This window comes from Peromyscus eremicus, chromosome 23 (genome assembly GCF_949786415.1).
Source record: "Peromyscus eremicus chromosome 23, PerEre_H2_v1, whole genome shotgun sequence".
Taxonomy (NCBI): domain Eukaryota; kingdom Metazoa; phylum Chordata; class Mammalia; order Rodentia; family Cricetidae; genus Peromyscus; species Peromyscus eremicus.
In genome coordinates this window covers 37,823,825-37,831,174 of record NC_081438.1, presented here as the reverse complement: position 1 = coordinate 37,831,174, position 7,350 = coordinate 37,823,825, and positions in this window count along the sequence as shown.

Here is a 7,350-nt window from a genome sequence, read left to right as displayed (position 1 = left end):
TCCAGGATTGCTGGGAAGGCCGAATGCAGCGGGTGCCTTGGAGGCTGCACGCTGATGATTAAATTGCTGGACTTTATACCAGACTGGAGGAAGGAAATGTGGGCAATGGAGTGTTTGGGGGAAAGCTGGAGAGCAAGGCCTCTGACTTAGCGCGCAGCACAGCCGGGGGTGTGGGGGGTGTTCATTAAGGAAACGGTTCTCCTCAGTCTGCTGAAGATAGTGGGCTAGATTTCCTGCATTGTAGCTGGGCGGATGTGGGGGGATGTCAAGAATTTCTGGGCATTTCCCATCCGCCTTTGCAAACCTGGATGCTTGAAGACCATTTCTGATGACTGCCCACATCAGGCTCCTTGGGAGGGAGACTTGATCTGTCTCTCACACACATCCCTCGTGAGAGCTACAGGGGGCCTCACTGACCCAGCTTCTGGAATTGAGAAAGCAGTTTTGTGATCTTTTCTCAGCTCTGCCATTGGCCGCTGGCAGACCCAGGAAGACACTGTGGGCCATCCCGCCGTCAACATTTCTTCTTCATTTTGTGTATTTCCTCTACCACAGACGAGGGGGGGGATACCCAGATGTTGGTTGAGTTAGCATTTCAATCCACATTTTTTCTAAACCATGATATATATCTACTTACTTATTTATAACAATAATATAATATGTTAATAATAATACTATCAAAATTGTGGTGCTGGGATCTGTCACAGGCTGGACAAGGGCTCTACCACTGAGCTACCTTCCCAACATCTTCTTTAGCTTGAGCTTGCCTTCTGTCAAAGCTGTGAGGAGTGTAAATGAAGAACTTCAAAAAGATCACTGCCTAGAAGCCTATAAAAGTCTTTGTGCCCAGATTAATTCTGCTCGTGAGCCCTTGGGCTCCCTCTTAGGGATGGCTGTGGTTTACGGTGCTGGTTTTAATCTGTGGTCTCTCCACATTCTGCTCCATCTACGCTAATTCTGCCACTGTCAAATTACCCTCCTTCCCACGGGCCTTCCTGCTGCTGGGCTGCTTGCCCGCTACAAGATCATTGGCTCTTTCCTCACCCCTTCCTCACCCTTTCCTCCCTACCTGGGAAACCCAGCACAGCAGGGCCGCTCCTCCTGGTAGCTCTGGACAGAACAAGTGCTTCTCCTGCCCTCCTGGGGTCCGAATATGCAGTCTCAGGTTGTGTCTCACCTGCACTAGTTGTGTGTTAGGTGCCTGCATCCTTCCTCCGTGGGGGAAGAACCTGTGTCTTAGTTCTTTGATCCTTGCACAACCATCTCTTAGAGCTAGGAATGCATGCATTCCTGCCCCTTCCTGTGTTCTTGCCCGCCCACTGGGCCTTGGTGACACGGGATTATTGAATGGGATTGCTATATGCACGTGAAACATCACACTTTACCCCGTAGATGCGTGACTATTTTCTCAAAGATGAAAAGAAAATTAAGGGCTGGAGAGATGACTCAGTGATTAAAGAGCAGCTGTTCTTCCAAAGACCAGAGTTCAATTCCAGCTCCCGGAAGATCCAATGCCTCCTACCCTCTGAAGTTACCCACACACAGGGCTGACAACTCAAACAGACATGTACACAAAGAAAGAACCAAATAATAACTGATAATAAAAATACAATCACTGAATAAAGAAAAAACCTGTATCCCTTCCTCCACCCCCATGCTGTACACACAGTGCACCCCAACACTCTTCTCCATATGTGTTCTGTGGCAGCAATGTCAGGTATGCATGCACACGCATATGCACTCGCACTCAAGAACACACACACACACACACACACACACACACACACACACACACACACTGCATCAGAGTTGGTTACTGTCAAAATCCCCAGGGGCTTTTTATTTTCACATTTAAACTGGAGAAGCACGGATTTTAGTGAAGAGCTTGTGGTCAGCTCCAGTGCCAGGCGGGGCTCAGTTTCTCTGCACTCCCACCCTGGTGACAGCCTTTGGCTGTGTGACAGAGACAGGGGCCAGGCTTGCCACGAGCCTCTGCTGGCTCCCACGTAGGTTTGTGGCCAGTGGACTCCCACATCCTATTTCTGAAAGTCTCTCTTCACGGTCTTAGCTGGGACCTCTAATCAAAGCAGACTGCCGTTGTCCTCCCAAGGAAGCCGTGACGAACCGAAGTGTTGTAGACAAAATCAAAGTCTCAGAAAACACGGATATGGTGGAGAAGAGTAAGGATGGCACTAACTAGCCAAGCTTTAACCAGAAATGAAGCTCTCTGAGGCAATTGCTTCCAAACACTGGAGTGAACCCTACTACCTAAGTCCCCTTTTCCAGAATGTTTGGCTGTGAAGGGGGTGTCACTGCCTGGTGCCATGGCTGCCTGAGCCACAGTGGCACCATCCTGGCAAACACTTTGGTCTGCTCACAGATAGTCACACTGCTCCCAGGCACTTCTTGTCAGCAGGTCTTCTAGCCTTCCATTGGGTGGGGTCTCCATGGGATTTCCTTTCAAGTCGCAGACCCACCCATGTGGTCTGCAGAAGCAAAGCCATAACAATCACCAGATTCTTTTGTTGCAAGAGGCCTCCAGTGAACCTGGTATGACCCGACGGCCTTGCTTTTATTATACACAAATATAAAATCACGTTTGAGGCCACTTTCAGAAAAACCCTGATGAGGACTTAGCCTGCCAGAGGATTGCTGGGGACCCTTCATTTCTTTAGAATCGGGGTCCTCAGCCTGTTCTCTCACTGAGATCACTTCAGGAGCTGTAAAAACTGGCCTACCAGCTCTGCAGCCCTGGCCAGCCTTACTCAGAGTTTTAGGTGGGACCCCAGCATTGATCATTTTAAAACTCTAGAGGATTCCGGTAGTCAGCTGAGATCAAATGTGGGGCTGGAGAGATGGCCCAGCAGCGGTTTAGAGCGCTTTGATCAGACTCTGGTCCTCAAGACCTGCTCTGCAAGCTTTACCAGCTGAGCACCTCACCGGACAGTGTGCTTTTCTAACAAGCTCTGGGAGAGGCTGATCTTCCTGGCCTAGAAGGCATCCTGGGGATCACAGCCTAAGGCTTGTCCTTGGGGCCTGGCCATGTGGGAGGCAACTACCCAGGTGTTGATCTATAACAGACACTAAATAAATCATGTCTAGACTGAGCGGGAGGCAACTGTTTCTGAAGAACCCCAGCAGAAAGAGGACGTGTCAGTGAATTTGGACAGAAGAAATACCTAGAACCAAGGGCAAACCATGTACCCGACCAATGTGACAAAGCCAGCGGCCTTCTGAGATGGGTCTGCTCTGGCGGTTGATGGTAGAAGCTGCAAGCCAGAATTGAACGCAGATACAGATAACCGGCTAACAGCGCCTTCAATCCCCATCCTTTTTTACACGGCACTTGGACTTTTTTCTAGTTCTACAGTAGTCATGGTCAAACTACCAGCCCACCCAGGGCACCCAGAGAGCCGCAGTCCAACCCCGTGCCATTCCAGTGGACCCAGCAAGATGCCATCTGAAGCCTCATAGACAGTTTGTTCACTAAGGAAACTCTCCCCGTCTTTGTCTCCTTGGCTGGAGTCAGTGTTCTTGACTACTTGCTAGAAAAATAAGCTGATGCGTGAAGGTGAGATCTTCCTTGTCAGAAGTCACTGTCTGGTGGGAACGTGACCCTGGAGTTCTCCTTGTGAGACACCAGACATCCAAGCACCTTCCCTCCCCTTGAGAGCACTAGGAATGCTCAGGTGTCTGTTGTGGTGACAGGTGGTACTGTTATCCTCAGACACAGAACGCACGGCCTCTAGCTTCTGCGGGGCGGAGGCCAGTTGTATCTGCCATCTATCACAGCATGGCAAGCTGTCCCCAGACTTGGTGGCCCATGTCAGTTTCAATACATCTCAGAATGCTGCGGCTTAGACATCTGGGGACTTTGCCGGTGGTTTCCTTCGGGTCTCACCTGAGTCACCTGGGCAGCCCCAGTCCGTGGCAGTTTCACTGAGACCTAGGCACTGCCACCCCCCACCCCCACCCTGTGGCCGTTCCTCACTCAGCAGCGCAGCTGGGGCTCTCTCACACTGAGGCTGGAGCATTCCTACCGTTCACTGTACAGACTGCAAAATGTCTGAATTCCGACATCACTCTGCCACATTCTATTGCTCGAAGCTAGTCCTGGCCTAGATTCCCCGGGCTGGGGAGACAGCCTTTTCTGAGGGGAGGGGCCACACCGTCTGACGCTTCCACTTGGCTTTTCTGTCTTGACTGGAGCTTGGCCAAGAAAATTAATAGTAACTAATAAACAATAATGAGTGCTAAATAATGTCGTGGCCCTTCCCTTCCAACAGTACTCGGGAATGACACTATACTGACCTATGGGACGAGGTTCCCATTCATAAATCTTGTTCGTAGCACACAGGCCAGGGTGAGCCTGGCATGCCGAGTTGGCACAGCAGCCTCTTAGGATTACTGTGACTCCAGGGAGGGAGTCAGCTGGCCCTGGAATCCACGTGTTAACTGCTGCCCCCGCCTCTTCCTCCTCCTCCTCCTTTTCCAGACAGGGTTTCTCTGTGTAGCTCTGGCTGTCCTGGAACTCGCTCTGTAGACCAGGCTGGCCTCGAACTCACAGAGATCCTCCTGCCTCTGCCTCCTGAGTGCTGGGATTAAAAGCATGTGCAACCATGCCCGACAGCTCTAGTTTTTTGAGATCTTAGCCTGTGGGTTCTTGACCCTCGGCCCTCTTCTCCAGAGACAGAGGAGCTTGTGTATACGGGGGTGGGGAGTAACCTGTACCCCAACTGTCAGGCACTTTCACGACATATCTCACAACGCTGAGTGACTTCCACCAACAGGGCAGTCTGATCCCATCTTTGTTGCTACCACATCGATGCCACGTGGAAACAGGGTGCAGGGGCTCTCCTTGGGGCACACCGAGCTTCTGGGAAGGTGATGGCTGTGGGTAAATAGAACACTTGTCTTCAGTGGTGTATAAAGCTGGAGTTGTTTGAGCCCGTCCGTCGGACACCAAATGCCCTCTTGGCATGTTGCAATCTAACTGAGAAGCAGAGGAGGAAGAGCCTTCTTAGGTTTGGGGCGGGGATGTTTGTTTTCCCCGGGCCTCCAAGTCAGTCTGTCCTTGGAGTTTTGCCATCCTCAAGGAATGTGAGAAGCCACTGCTACTCCATCTTAAAGCGGCCTTGGGAGATTTCACTGCTGTGTGTTAAAGACACAGTTGAGATCTCAATTAAGGCAGAATTTTCTTCCTGTGGGTTTTCTTATCATGGATAATCAAGAACACTCACAGAAGTATCGGAATAGGATCCCCAAAGCCATTAGGAATATGGCATGACATGCCCTTCCAAACTGCTCTCCTAGAGAGGGCCTTAAACTAGTTGAGAGTGCAAAGGATCACTGGCGGGGGGGGGGGGGGGGGGGGGGGGGGGGGGGAGGTCTAGCCAAACTCTCATGAGGAGGGTGGACAGTGAAAGCCAGGGCTGCCCTCTGACAGTTTCCAGGGATCCCTTGCTCCTCCAGCATCCTCTGTATCCTGCATACTCAGAGACTTGGTGCTTCCCAGGGGTGAAGTGGGAGTACCTGTGGGAAAGGCTAGGGGCGTGTCCAGAAGCGTATCATACCATGAAGGCAGATGCTCTGTGGCCTGGAGTGAGGCGGCATGCTCATTCTGTCCCTCAGAAGGGGACAAGGAAAGGATCCAGATTCAGAATGGCTTCTTTGCAGGCTGCTTGGTAACCATCCAACACGGGTACTTTCAGCTTTGATGGATCTGGAACCCTGACGCTGAGGACAATTGGATGGCCAGCTACACCCTGTGGATCAGTCAGGCTGGAATGCAAATGTGTTCCTCCCGATTTCAAAATCAGCCCTCTCCCCAACGTTTTCCTAAAATAGCTTGACTGGGGAAGCCTTGGGATTCAAGAAAAGGCAACTGAATTTTGTTTTCAGGGACTAGAATAAAAAGCCAGTGCATCTGTGGGAGGATTAGAGTTCAGAGGCCTTCGGTAGAGGCCCTTGTTTACCGGCTGGGATTGATTTTCCTGTTTGAGTCCTTGTACAATGAATGACGTTTGAAGCTTGTGTATATGTGTATACGTGTGTATGTGTGTGCATGTGTACATATGTGTGAGTGTGTGTATGTGTATAGTTATATGAGTGTATGTGTGAGTGTGTATGTGTGTACGTGTGTATGTGTGTGCATGTGTACATATGTGTGAGTGTGTGTATGTGTATAGTTATATGAGTGTATGTGTGAGTGTGTATGTGTGTACGTGTGTATGTGTGTGCATATGTATATATGTGTGAGTGTGTGTATGTGTATAATTATATGAGTGTATGTGTGAGTGTGTATGTGTATGTTTGTGTGTGTTGTGCTGTGTTGTGACTGGACACTGAACAACACTGGACAATGGGCAACACTCTCTCAGCTGGACTCAGCTGCTTCTCGTGTCTCCTCTCTGTCTTGAGATGTTCAGACCTGCAAAAAGTCAAGAAAGAGGAAGTAGTGTTAACTTGTTTGTCCTGACTCTCGGAAAGGGACTGTTTCGTTCCCAGAGTAGATCACGGTTGTCAGAATCCAGAGAAAAATCCTATCCTGCCACCTACTGAGGACTTTTAGCTTTTGCTACAGGGAAGCAGCTGGAAAATGTGGCCGAATGCGGTCATATGCTTTAGATGGAAATGACATGGAACGGTGGTCGTCACACCGCTTGATGATTATCACTGTTTTCTGAGTTAACTTTGGGGGTACCGAAACATAGTTAAATGGGTTTCGTCTGTCATCAATGGTCGGCTTTTTAGAAAACACTGATTAAAGCTCTTCTTCTACTAAACGTCTTCTGCTGGGCCAGATTTTCCGGTGCTGTCGTCTTTATAAAGAAAGTTTTGATAGCGTTAGACTCCTCTCCATAGGGAATTCTAGACCTGGAGCAGGTGGGGGGGGGGTGCATGCAGACCGAAGAACAGTATTTCCTGGGATAGGAGTTGAGTACCTGTGACTGGATGAGACTAAGAAGTGTTTCGCCCAAGTTGTTGATGTAGAAATTCAGAGTCTCTTCCCCACCCTGCATCTATCCCCTGCCCTCAGAACAGGGGAGGGAAAAATACACCATGCAGGGCATTTTCCACACAAAGTCACTTGTTCAGGAAATGGACAAGAATGCCAGTCTTCAGAAATTTCAGTTTGTCTTTAAGGTTCCTGAGCTGACCAACTCAGAGACCAGATATATAATTTGTTATGTAGGAAAATCTAAAGCATCGATAAAAGGCTTTTTTGGGGTTGTGACAATGGTGATTGTGGCTATTATTTTGTGTTTTAAAATCCAAACACACGGACCCAGAAGTACCTGGTGTACTAGTGAGACCCAGTTCCTGTTTGGCGAGGCTGTGGACTGTAAA